This window comes from Cryptomeria japonica, chromosome 1 (genome assembly GCF_030272615.1).
Source record: "Cryptomeria japonica chromosome 1, Sugi_1.0, whole genome shotgun sequence".
Lineage (NCBI taxonomy): Eukaryota > Viridiplantae > Streptophyta > Pinopsida > Cupressales > Cupressaceae > Cryptomeria > Cryptomeria japonica.
In genome coordinates this window covers 545194158-545208611 of record NC_081405.1, presented here as the reverse complement: position 1 = coordinate 545208611, position 14454 = coordinate 545194158, and positions in this window count along the sequence as shown.

Here is a 14454-nt window from a genome sequence, read left to right as displayed (position 1 = left end):
AGAGGTGAAAACATTGAAGTTGTACTATTGTAATATTGTACTATCAAGTTTACAGGTCCTTTATTTCTTAGATATTAGAGTTGGTTATTGTTGTTTTTGACAGTGAAGTTGTCTATCAGAACTTTTCTAAAGGATGCTTGGTGGCTTCCAAACATGTGGTATCAAATGTTCTAGTTTGGAGGACATCTTTATTTATTTTGTGCAGTGTTCCAATTTAGTTTTCTAGTGATAATTTGATTGGCATGTGAAGTTATGATATTTTGAGTTGAGTGTTGTCTACTAGTTTTGTTTCTAGTTGACTGTGATGGCGTATCCTACTTGGATCACATTCTTTTGGTTCAGGTTGCTTTGAAGAATGAGTTTGGTTAGTGGTTTGGGTCTCAACATGGCATGTGGAGATCTGTGTTGTGTAATTTGCGTTGTAGGGTATCTTTGGGTCGGCTGCTTAACCTACTATAATGCTTATCTACATGTTTCATTTCATGTTGACCTTGGAGGATGTGTTAGTGTGTATGGTTCATTGAAATCATTTGGAAAGGATGTGTTGTGATGTATTTGGGTCTTCTCTATCTCCTGGAGTGGAACAAAATGGATATTTTAGGTTTAGGTATCTGAATTTACGTAATATGTTTATTTTGGTTGTCGTCGACATAATCAAATGTTTAATGAATAATCTTGTATATAAAAGAGTGTGGATGTGTGAGTGATGATATAGGATGTGTAAATTTATGTGCAACAAATGTGAGTGATTTGCAAGTAGATTTGGGGTTGGAGATGTGTGAACGTCATTTGAAGGGTTTAAACAACAAATAACACTTATACTATGCTGGAATAAAACTCAGAAATAAAATCAAAAGTGAGATTCATCACATATAACACTAAATCAAAGAAAATATAAAGAACTCAATCTACTTGAACTATATGTACAATAAGAGAAATAATCTAATTCTGTATTTTCTTGAAAACAATTGTATAAGAAGCATACATCTATAAAATAGTTCCACCAATCAAGAAAGCTAGGAACTGCTAGTTCCAAACTTAGAGAACTATAAATTCAAAACTAAATTTATAATGCATTGAAAGCATGTACTTAACTTAGCTAAAAACTCAATTCAACCATCGATCATGCAAAACTAAAATAGACTAAAAATATAGTAATCTTTAATGGTGGCACTGTACTTGGAATCCATCGAAAGAACTTGAAGTGTCTGTGAATTCTAAAAACCAAAAACTAAGCCTAAAATAGAGACTAAGATAAACACCTAAAAATAAGATAGTGTCATTGTTAAGCCAAAGCTTTCGACAAATGCATGTCTTCAATCTCCCCCGCGACGAATAATGGAGATTAGGCCCAACTGAGTCCTTAACTGAACAAAACTGGTTGTAGGAAGGGCTTTGGTAAATATATCGGAAACTTGCTCAGATGTAGGACAAAACTATAATTCCACGTGCCCTTATTGAACTAATTCATAAATGAAGTGGTGGTAGATTTCAATATTTTTGGTGTGTGCATGAAAGACTAGTTTCTTGGTCATGACAATTGTACTATTATTATCACAAAAAAGGGTGGTCAGATAATCCTGAACCAAATGAAGATCTTCCAAGATCTTGTGAATCCAAATGGCTTGACAACTAGTTGCAGTTGTTGCAATGTATTCTTCTTTTGTGGAAGAGAGAGTCACGGTTGCATGTTTCTTACTACTCAATGAAATAGCTCCAAAACCAAGGGAGAAAACATAACTGGAGGTAGATTTTTGATCATCAACTGAATCGGCCCAAGCTAGATCTGTGTAACCAACTAGGTCAAACTTGTCATTAGGAAATGAATGAATGCCAAAATTTTGTGTTCCACTCACATACCTTAGGATCCTTTTTCCAGCTTGCTAATGAGTCTCATGAGGATCTTGTATGAACCTAGAGATAAGGCTCACAACACACATAAGATGATATCTTTAGTATGACAATGTTTTTAGATAGTGTTTAAAGTCAAATGTGTTTTCATGATATTGGTCACTTGATACAATGGTTTAATCACAATTTCATGATCAACATATCTTGTTCTTTTCAATTTAGTTATTCATTTCTTTGCTAAAAAATAATGTGTTTCTTGGCAACTTTTTGTATATTGCCTTGAGACAATGTGTCTCGATTCGACAAGTCATTTGTATCTTGCCCTATAGTTGTACACATTATTTTTGCAAGTTATCTTAGGGGCAATGTGTTCCAAAGGAAACATTGTAACAAATTATATTCATATTGTGACTGTGATTCTCACTGTGGTTTATATATATATATATTAAATATTATGAAACCACAATACAAAATGGATCACCGAGAGTTCATGGACTCATATATTTATTGTAGACACCTACCTGCCTTGAAAGAAACTACCACCTATCAGTTATCACATCCCCAAACCCATACATAATGTAAATAGACATTCTTACAGTAGAGAATTCTTACAAAAAGAGCTATTGATACTAACTAAACAGTCTAGATGATTACAAAAAACTGCCATATCCATGAACAACATATAGCTTAAATAAACTGGAAAACCCCTTCACTGGGGGCTAGTGTGCCACTTATCTCCACCCAAGTAGTCCAACATGTTGGTCCATCCATCCAGATAATCTCCTCTCCATTCTGGATATGCTCTAGGTACGAGTGTTGAAAACATTCTGCCACTAAGATGTACTCTATCTATTGCACTGCTTCTTTCTTCTTAACCTCATTCAACTTCCTCATAAAATTATGAAGGGAAATCTCAAATGTGGCTTTGTCTTCATCCTATTTGGTCCATGAAAATACATGAGAAACTTCCCATTTGAAGACTCCAATTACCCCATTAGTCATGAGGTTTTCAAATTTCTTCCTAGAAATCTTCATCACAACAGTAACCTACCAACAAACATCATGCCAAATATGTCTCCTCCGAGACTCAGTAACAAATCTTGATGGACCATTAAAAAAAAGTTGTTATTTGTAAATTTTCAAAAATGGCCCAAATAATATTAATATAAAGAACAGACTAAAAAAATTTGAAATATTTTTTAAGCTTGACAACATGTCCACATATAATATCATTAATATCAATAGTTTTCTTAATCACAAGGCCAAACATGGACCAAATCTCTCTAGCAATCAAATAATCAAAGAAAATATGGCAAGCAGATTTTGGAATTCTACAACAATTACACACGTTAATCTCCCCGTTAAGTTGTTTAATAGGGAGCCTATTCAAAATAAGTCTCCACCAAAAAAAAATCATTTTAGGTTTAATGGGAGAATGCCAGAGCTCGGTACAAGTTTTTTGCTATAAACTTGGAGGGAGGTTGGGGTTCCATGAGAAACCTAAAAATTCTAAGATCTCATTATCTACTAAAGCCGAATAGGAGTCAAGGGAATTGTGGACATTACAACACAAAAGGGGTTGGGGAAGGGAGGAGCAGGCAACATGTAGCACATAGTAGGTTCTAAACTGAGACTACAAGATGTCAAACTTCACAATGATTTCTTGTCAGGACACCACCTTCCCTTTGTCAATAATATCATCAAAAATCCTAATACCTTTCTTTGCCCATTCTTTTGCTAAGAAACCTTGAAGAAGAGACATTGGTTTGTCCTTATGAGAAATATTCCACCAAATAGACCTTTGATCCCATATTCTCTGCTCCGTGTTGACAATTCCATTTCCTGTAATAAATTGCCTGGCCCATTCCAAGGTTTTCCACAGGGCCTTAAAAATAATTGAGCCTACTAGGGATATAGGAAAATGCACAACAACTAGATCACTAAAAGGTAATTCTTTCCAAGCTGGGGCTCACTTACGAACAGATTGGGTGACATTATTTCTTACTAGGATCTTCCATGGTTCTTACCCTTACAAGGCTTTGAAAATCCATTTGGCTGGTAGGGCAATACCCTGTAGCCTCAAGTCCTTTAATCCTAATCCTCCCTTTTGTTTGCTCAAGGTACACCATTTCCACTTAATTGTTTGCCTCTTCCTCCCCCATTTCCCATCCAACTATAAAAATTCTATGACAAGCTTCTGAATAAAGGAGAACTGGTAATTGTGAAACAACCAAGCCAAAGAATAATATATATTGTAGGTGGAAAGTATTTTCTGACAAACCCGAAACCTCGTAACCATGGAGAGATAATGTCTATTCCACTTCCTAAAATTCTTATCAATCTTGAGATTAACCCATTCCCACATATCTTTCAGGTTAGGATTAACAACAAAGGGAATACCCAAGTATCTGACTTGGTATTCGGGACCGTCCCACTTGATTGGATACTTGGAGAACCATCCTAGTGGGTGTTGATCCCACACCAACATTATAGACTTAGGGAGATATATTTTTCTCCAAGAGGCTCTGCAAAAATACCAATCTTAGTCATTAAAGCCCCCATGTTATTCTCCTCCAGTTCCATAAGTATAGCAGTATCATCTACAAATTGGATGTTCAGGATTTCATCCCCATTCGGTAGATAAACCCCCTTGACTTTAGCTGAGAGAGAGTTATTTCTAAGCAAGAAGTATAATGTATCAAAAATAAGAATTAAGAGGGTCAGAGCTAGGGGACAACCTTTTTTGATGGATATGGTAAGATTAAAATACTCTCATCTACTTCCATTGACCTCCACATGAGCCCTGACATCCTTCAAGAGAGTTTTAATCATTTGACAGAAGATCTTGGGATATCCCATACTATCTAATATCATAAACACAAAATTCCATTCAATCCTATCATATGCCTTCTCAAAGTATAGTAGCATCATTGGTCCATTTTGTTAGATTCATTAGCCCAATGCATAGATTCCCAGCATGTAAGAAAAATCTCCAAAATATATCTCCCTTTGACAAAGTCAATTTGTGTACTGCTGATCACCTTGGGTAACATCTTCTCAAGCCTTTTGGAAATGATTTTAGCCAGAATTTTGTACGAAACATTCAAAAGAGTAATAGGCCTCCAATTCTTGATGAGAGATTTATCTCCATCCTTTGAGATGAGTTTAATCACGCCACAATTGATTGTGTTGCCTAGCGAGCTCTTCTCAATAGTCTCCCTGTATAACTGGAGATGATCCTCACAAATCCAATGAATATTTCTTTTGTAAAATTCGATAGGCAGCCCATCAAGACCAGGGGATTTATCATTCTTAAGAGACTATATAGCCACCTGAATCTCATCTACAATCAAGGGTTTATCAAGAGACATGGCTTCTTCCTTAGAAACTTTCTCTAGTATGATAGTGCTAATTTTGTGCCTATCAACCTCTATATTAGGGCCAAGGTCTTCTAAAGAAAACAAGTTCTAGTAGAACTGAGAAAAAGCTCTTAGAATTCCTTCATGATCTAAGATGTTAACTCCCTCGTCACAAATGCTATCAATTCTTTCCCTTGCTTCCTTACTACTAAGAATTTGAAAAAAGAACTTTGAACCCTCGTCACCATGGTATACCCAATTGATCCTAGCTCTTACTTTGGCCCCTTGAATTTTCAGGTTTTGCAATTTCCTTAATTTTCCTTTAGCTATTTGGAGATTAACAATAGCTTCATTACTATCAGGTTGCACTTGAAGTACATCTTCTGCAACAACAATAGTCTCGTGCAATTCCGTTTCTAACCTTTTGTTATCTAAAGCCTTTTTCTTTCCAACAGTCTGGAAAAAGAATTTTCCAGTTAGCTATGTTTTGATTCCATCTGTTTATGACACTAGTGAGATTAGGGTACCAGGAATTGTACTACCTAATAATATAAGATGCAAACACCACATCTTCAACTTCCAATAAACTAATGTTGAGGGAGAATGCATCCCTCATCTTTTGGGAGGGACAGGGGGAAGATTTACGGAAGAATGTGGTATAAATGGGATGGTGATTTGACAAGGTGTAGGGTATCACCTCAACACTATTCCTATTTTCATCATACAATATATTGAAAGTGTCCTTGTTAAAGTAGAATCAATCCAATCTGTACTAAATTATCTTCTTTCCTTGTTGATAGTTGCACCATGTGTACCATATATCAATATTATCTTTCTTCTTCACAGCCAAGGGATCACCCACTCTAAGATTATTGACCATTCTCATCCAAAAAAATCTTTCATTGAGTTTCCATTCAAATTTATTCCCTCCAGCCTTGTCCTGAGGATGTTCTATCATGTAGAAGTCCCCACCAAATATCCAAGGAATGTCATCTAACTGACCGATCCAATTCCATAGATCAATACGCTCCCTATGATCATTAGGAGCATGAATAGAGGCAACCCCAAAGTTTTGTTCCTTGTAATGCAAGATGATCCATACAAATATGTTACAAGGGGAACAACCCCAATCCTTCACAAATTTGGCTCATCTTTTGCTGACTAAAATTTGTAGAACCCCTTTACCTTTACAGTGATTAGTAACATAATACGAGGCATCCCTCCAAATGTATTACATATTAATATCCAAGGAGAACTGAATTGCTTTAATCTCCTGTAGCAATAAGAAATCCACATTTGTTTTCATCCTCAAAAATCTCTTGATGACATACTTCCTATCTGGGGATTCTAACCCCCTAACATTCCATGAAACACAATTCAATTCCATCAAAAGTATTAAGGTGTGGTATCCACTGGGACCCTAAATAATTTGTAGCATTTTGGCAATTGCATTTTAGGGTATGGATTGTCATGCTTCTTGTTGGTGGAACTGTTAGGCTTTCCCCTTTTCTTTTTGAATACATGGACTTGTTCAGCCCTTAGGGAGGGGGTTAGGGTATTCTTTCTAGCTTTTGATTGTTTTTTATTTTAGATGTAGCCTTTCTATATCCAATATATTTCATAGCATCATCCACCAACTCTTTAAAAGTGGGACATTTATATGGCACAATGGCCCATTTATCCCACTCCTCATAACACTCCTTCCTGACCTTTGGCCTCATTAAATCAACAACTTCTCCCATTAATTCATTATTAGTACTACCAAGGGTATGTGAACTATCTTGATTATCAAGAACTGCAACACTAATAGGTTTCAGGGGGAACCTAAAAGGGTGGGTGATAGAGGGTTCAGAAGCAATGATTACATCAATAAGTGACACCTCTGGGTTATAAGCTCTCTTAATAATAAATATCTTTTCATCAGAATTTCTTTGAGAAGGAGTAGGAATTGTGCAGGAAGCTTCTGACCCATTTCCCATAAGAGCCACCTTCTTAGGAGCCTCTTCTATATGCTTACTTGTGGAGTCCTTGATCCCCAAGGCACCACTCACATCCATGGTAGAAAAACTACTATGAGTCTCATCGCTACGCTTCTTTATATCCCTATCATCATGGACAATATTTTCAATTCTTTTCCTGGTAGCCTCAATGTTCTTGAGCTTCATCAGAGCAAGTTGTTGGGCATTGGGGGAACAAGGCACAGAGCCAACAAGAGCACGGGGACAAGTTGAATGAGGAGGAGAGTCAATATGCAAAGGGAGGGAGGAAAACTAGCAAGGGAAGTCTGGACATCACAAGGTGGGAGAGGAGAGCTAAAACAATCAATCGGTTCAGACTGCGAGGAAGAGACAGAGACAACATTGACTAGAGCAGAAGAAGAGCCCGACAAAGGCAAGGCAGAAGGGTTAGGTTTAGAAAAGGAGGGAGTTGCAGTTTTCTTTGCCAACAAGGGACAATTCTTCCTGACACGGCCTTCCATACGACACATAAAACACACATTAATACCTCCCAAATAATTCATTGAGCATGAAGAAGAGCCATCGCACATGTCCACAACAAGCTCATTAGGGAGATCTTTACCAGGGGTAATAGCAACAAGAACCCTAACATTGAGATGCAAAAGAAGAGTAGGGGAATTATCCATTCTAAGAACATCCCCCAAATTTTCCAAAGCCTTGGGTAGGAAATGCCAAAAATATGGAGAAACATTATGAACAGATGGCCATCTAGAGCAGGAGATAGCCAAAACCTCATCCTTATTAGCCTCTAGAGACCAACTCATCACTTGAAAACAACATCTCCCAATATTCCAGGATTGCTTTCTAATTACATCATCCTAATATTTAGGATTTTTGAAAAAAATAATGAACAATCCCTTCTGCACCATTCTATAGAATGAAACCAAAAACCCTAATTTCTTAACCCAGATATTTTAAATCCAATTATTAATGTAGTTCCGAGAAGGCAACAAATTTATATCAAGAGCAACAAGAAAAATAGCAGATTTCTTAAGCTTATTATTTTCGCTAACAATTGCTTGAGCCATAGGTTCGTTAGGGGAAATAGTGAGTTTAATGGGTTCAGAACCCTTACCTCCTCCATCCTCGTCACAGTTGAGCGGGTCGACAACTTGTGAAATGAAAGCGGCGCCTCCCGGTAGGACCGATTGCTCAACAAGCACTTCCTTGAATGAATTCACTTGGCGAAACGCGGGCAATAAATCTCATTGGGGAGATCTTTACCAGGGGTAATAGCAACAAGAACCCTAACATCGAGATGCAGAAGAAGAGTAGGGGAATTATTCATTCTAAGAACATCCCCCAAATTTTCCAAAGCCTTGGGTAGGAAATGCCAAAAATATGGAGGAACATTATGAACAAATAGCCATCTAGGGAAAGAGATAGCCAAAAACTCATCCTTATTAGCCTCTAGAGACCAACTCATCGCCTGAAAACAACATGTCCCAATATTCTTGAATTTCTTTCTAATTACATCATCCTGATGTTTAGGGTTTTTTAAAAAATAATGAAAAATCCCTTCTGCACCATTCTACAAAATGAAACCAAAAACCCTAATTTCTTAACCTAGACATTTTGAATCCAATTATTAATGTATTTCCAAGAAGGCAACACGTTTACATCAAGAGCAGCAAGAAAAATAGCATATTTTCTAAGCCTCTTCTTTTTGCTAACAATTGCTTGAGCCATAGGTCTGCTAGGGGAAACAATGAGTTTAATGGGTTCAGAACCCTTACCTCCTTCATCCTCATCACAGCTGACCGGTTCAACAACTTGTGAAATTAAAGCAACGCCTCTTGGTAGGATCGATTGCTCGACAAGTGCTTCCTTGAATGACTTCTCTCTCGACGTAGAATGACCTAAACTTGGCGAAACCTGGGCCATAAAGCCTTAACACCACACCGAAGCACGACAACAATAAATGTGGCAGGTACCTTGCAAACAAAAAGACCCAAAGGCTAGTTCGACGCCTGAGCTAAGCAAGCACTTGCTCGAATGAGACTAGCCTTCTACACAAACGAAGGGACAAATGATGCATACCAGCTAAAAAACCCACTGTGGTTTTTTTTCCTATTTATGGTTTTCCACATAAATATGGTGCTCATATTGTTTTTGTGGTTTGTGCTTTCATGATGTATTACTGTTGTGATTATATATTTGTGGTTTGAAGTTTAAAGATCAAAAATTAAGAATTTTTTAGGTCTACATTGATTCCCCCTCTCAGTCCTGTGGTGTGTTCAATAATTGATATCACAATGAGATACCTCTTGAGAAGCTTAATCACTTCGAAAGATCCAAAATGGTACAAGATTTTACACACAAGACTCCAAAGTTTTATGGCACAAATTATGCTTATTGGAATGAAGGATGGAATATCACCTAGAAACTATGTTAGTTGAAATATGGGAAATCATTAAGAATGACTATACTACTCCTTATAATGGTGTTAAGACTTTGAATGAAGTCAAAGCATATTAGAACAATGAAAAATCTATATTTGCAATTGTCTCTTGTTTAAATGATGCAGTGTTTAGCAAAATTACAAGGGCGAAGTCAGCTAAAGAAATCTAGGAAAAGTTGAAGAGTGTATTTTAAGGTGATAAAAAGACAAAGCAAGTTGAGATTACAAATCTAAATTACAAGTTTGAGAATGTGAGGATGTTTGGTGATGAAAAATTGAAGGCTATATTCATCGAGTGAATGAGATTGCAAATGCAGTTATAAGTATTGGTGAAATGCTAGAAGAAAGTGGAGTTGTAAGGAAGACAATGGCAACAATGCCCAAAATCTATAAACCTAAAAAGTATTCTATTAAGGGGTATGTGTAGGATCATGAGGGGCTAAAAAGTGACGATATGAAAAAAATTGTCTTCTCCACTCTTCGAAAAACTCAAAAAATCCATGTTGACCTTTTGCTTGGCTTGGATGTCAGTACATTTAGCCATGGAAAAATACAAACCGTATCAGACATCTGATTAATATAGGATATTTTATATTATTAAAAGTGAATATAATATATGAATAATATATAATATCATATATAATATTAGAATATTATAATATAATATTATATATATTATTGTGAGATTATGCTTGAAGCAACCAAGATCAAAGAGACCAATAGATAGCACAATGACAAGAGAGATAAAATATGTGACAAGAATAAATTGTATTCTCATCAAGAATCCTTACATACAATGTAGATGAGCCTGCTTATAAAGGAAAGGCTAAGAGACAAGAGAGCACACAATGATGCCATGTGGCTCAATGAGATGCAATGGCGGGTAAGGGTAGGTAGGAGAAATAGTAAAATATTCCACATGAGGTGGATCACCCACCGAAGGTGTTATCACTCCACAATAAGTGGATATGATAAACTAGTAACAAGATAACACCATTAAAGGTGGAAATTCTCCTACATACATACTCCCAATTTATGCACATCTCCCTAAGTGTCTCATATGCAAACTACAATGTTATGCATGTACCTAAGTAAACTTAAGTAAAGTATAATTATATCCAACATGAATAAATAATTACACCAACACCCCCCCTAAAGTGCAACTTAGGGGAATGCACTTAAGTCTACAATGCAACTAGGCAATGCAAGATGGGTCTCAGCTAAATGGCCTTGTTACGTAGCCATGTACAAATGCAAATGTAATCTCTCATAAAGAGGGGAAAGAGAGAAAAACCCAATGGGAAAAAAATCTCCCCCAAAAGAGAGATGAAAACTGTACAAACAACTCTCAAAGAAGTATGTGAAGGACCAAACCCAATGTGAGGAACAAGTCCCCCCCATATGAGAGAAGAAGAGAGACTAAGTAGGCCCTCCTCAATGTAGAATCTGCACCAATGGTAGAAGCTCAAAACTTAATGAAGAAACTACTCCATGAACGTCGAACAATGTTCCTCTCCTTGGGAAGACAAAACCAAAGGTGTATCTTTGAAGTCTCCCCAATCATGAAGGGAAGATGTAGGAAAAAAACTCATGATGAATGAAGTCTCTAAAAACTGCTCAAGTGTCGCTATGTCGATGCTGAAAGTTACCCCCTCCAAAGGTGGTGTACTAATCCACACTGCTGAAAAAGGCACTCCAATATCTATTGGCATTCCAATTACAATGAGAGATTGTTGGCATTTCAATAAGGATATTGAGAAGGTTGTTGATGATTATGGATATAAATGATTAAGGATGTTTACTGTCTCAATATTATTATTTTGTCATTGATATCAAGAAATTGATTTTCTGATTCAGTATGATGTTGCCATAGCTTAAGAAGTATGGTTTTGAAGAGAGTTAAGATGTCGGTAAAAGACACAGAAAGTATGTGATGAATAAGGGGAGGAATAAATTATTCAATGGGCAACTATTACCGGGTTAGACAATGATGAGATCATGATGTTTAGATTGTTTTTTGATATCCTACATATGCTATTGTTTGTAAGGTTAATACTATACTATGTTACCGAGCAAAGAACCTAGTCGGTAAACCCTAAGGTTATTGCTATCGGTTAATGAAGGCAAAATGTCTACCGAGTGAAGATTAGTATTTACCGAGTTGCAACCGAGCTGTAACAAAATGCAATAAATGATTAAAAGTGTTATTTAATGAAGGAAGCTGATGAGCTGGTTATGATTAAATGATTATTACAACGTTTATGAAGTTTGTTAAAGAATCTATGGCAAAGGAAAATCAGAAGATCTACAGCTCAGATTGAACCGCAATACCCTAGCACAAGTTCCAAGAAATGTATGCAAGTTCCAAGGCGAGGTAAAACATTTTCAGATCGAAGGATACATTGAACCTAGTCAAGTTTTAAGGTCTGATGGCTATGATTGATCATGGGAAATGTGATCAAGGAGATTCAACGGTTAGCAAATTGTTTATAAATAAGGAATTGTTGATAAACAATGTATGCGGGCAAGTGTAAGCACAGGGATGCTACATAGTGATTATCGAGCACTGAAGCTTGAAGACCTATTTTGATAACAGAGTATAGAGCCCAGCAAAAGGACAAGATAAGTCCTACGAATAGATTGTATTGAGCAAATAAGAATCTGCTTTAGCATTTTAGATGTGAAGTTGCAGATAGATTTTTATTATTGTTATTTTGTAAAGTGACAGAAAATCTCTTAACCGAGTGGACTTAACAGTCTTATTTGTAAAATCCTCTAGCAAGGTGACATTCTTATTGAGTGTTTGAAATCCTTTAACAAGGTCACTTCTAACAAGGTGAAGATCCTAACAGATCTAAAGGAAATCCCTTAACCGGGTCACATCTAGCAATGTGTTTGTAATCTTTAACAGGATTTGCTTTTAACCGAGCATACTCTAGAAGAGTATATTTCTTAGTGGGTCCGAAATCCCACAGTGGTTTTTCCCTATTTGGGTTTCCACGTTAAATCTGGTGTTATATGTTTTGTGATCTTATCTATTTATGAGTTTGCATGCTTTACAATTTTTCTGATAAGGTTACCAAGGTTGAATCTATTGATTTTATGGAAGATTAAGTTTGTATGATTCACCCCCCCGTCTCATCTTCTTAGCTTAGCATCTGTACTAAATATTTAGTATCAGAACTATCAATTGGTATCAGAGCTTTAGACTTCGGAAGAAAAGTTTAAAGGTACTTGAGGCAAATATCCAAAGATGTATAAGAGGGATGCACCGAAGCTGAACAAGTCAAGTTTCTCTACATGGCAGAAAAGGATGAAGCTGCACCTATCAGAAGTTGGAGAATATGTTGTATATTATCTGGAGAGTGATTTCATTATACCGAGCACCTATCCATTGAAAATGGAAGAGATAAAGGCAAAGCAAGAACATATCCAAGCAATGATTGAAATAACATCTGCATTGACCGACTCAGAGTTTAATGATCTAGAAGGCTGCAATGATGCAAAGGCAATGTGGGATGAGCTCATATCTGTGTATGGTGGAGATGAACATGTTCAAAGAGCAAAAGTGGATAGTCTAAGAGGACAACTTGAATCTATGAGGATGAATGAAGGTGAGAACATAACCCAGTACAGTACAAGATTAAAGGAGACTATCAATCAAATCAAAGGAGCAGGTGGAACTATTGAAGAAAAGGATATAACAAGTAAGTTGTTAAGAACCCTTCTACCAGCTTATGCAATCCGAGTCTCTGCTATCAATGAATTGAGGTCTGTACCCAATATGCTAGTTTCTTTAGATGCTACTATCGGTAAGCTACATGCATTTGAGTTAAGTAACTTTGATAACAGCGGGTCATCAGTAAATAAAGTTGAGTCTACATTTAGTTCTTTTCATATTAATGAATCTGATGATTACAATGATAGAATGAGTAAGTACACTGAAGGGGATCACAGTGGAGCAAGTGAGAGATTTCACAAGAACATGGAAAAAGTGCACAAACTGTATGAAGAAATCAAGAAGCAAGAAGAGTTTGAAGCACTATTAGCCAGAAGGTTACCAAGAGGCAAAGGTAAGCATAAAGGAAAACTACCTTTGAAATGTTTCAATTGTGATAAGATAGGACATATGGCCTCAAACTGTCCTGACAAAGAATCAAGTGAAAAGATTACTGAGATGACAGATAGAAAGATAATCATTACAGAGGACACCGAGACTTCAGAAGAAGAGAAAAAAAGACATGCCTAATAGCTGATGAGGAATCTAATGATGATAAATCAGATGAAACTGATACAGAGGAAGTTGTTTATGTGGCTATGAAAGATGGATCAGATGAAGAAAGGTATGAAGAAAAAGCTTTAATATCTCATATAAATACTAATGATTCTTGGATCATAGATAGTGGATGCTCACATCACATAACAGGTGATAAACACAAGTTTGTTATATTAGATGATTATGATGGAGGCTATGTAAGATTTGGTAATGATGCACCATGTCCAGTAAGAGGTAAAGGATCTATAACACTTCTTGACAATGCAAAATGCAATGATGTTGGGTTGAAGGTTTGAAATACAATTTGTTGAGTGTAGCACAACTAAACAACACAGGTTATCGAATAGAATTTCAGAAAGGAATTGTCAAAGTTCATGAGAAGCATGGAAAGTTAGCTGCTACCAGGACACAAACAAAAGGTAACACATTTCACCTTGACTAAACTTGGAATAAGTGTCTATATGCAAAGATGGATGATACCAGGTTATGGCATAAAAGGTTTTGTCATGTAAATTTTGATAATCTGATCAAAATAAGCAAGAAGCACCG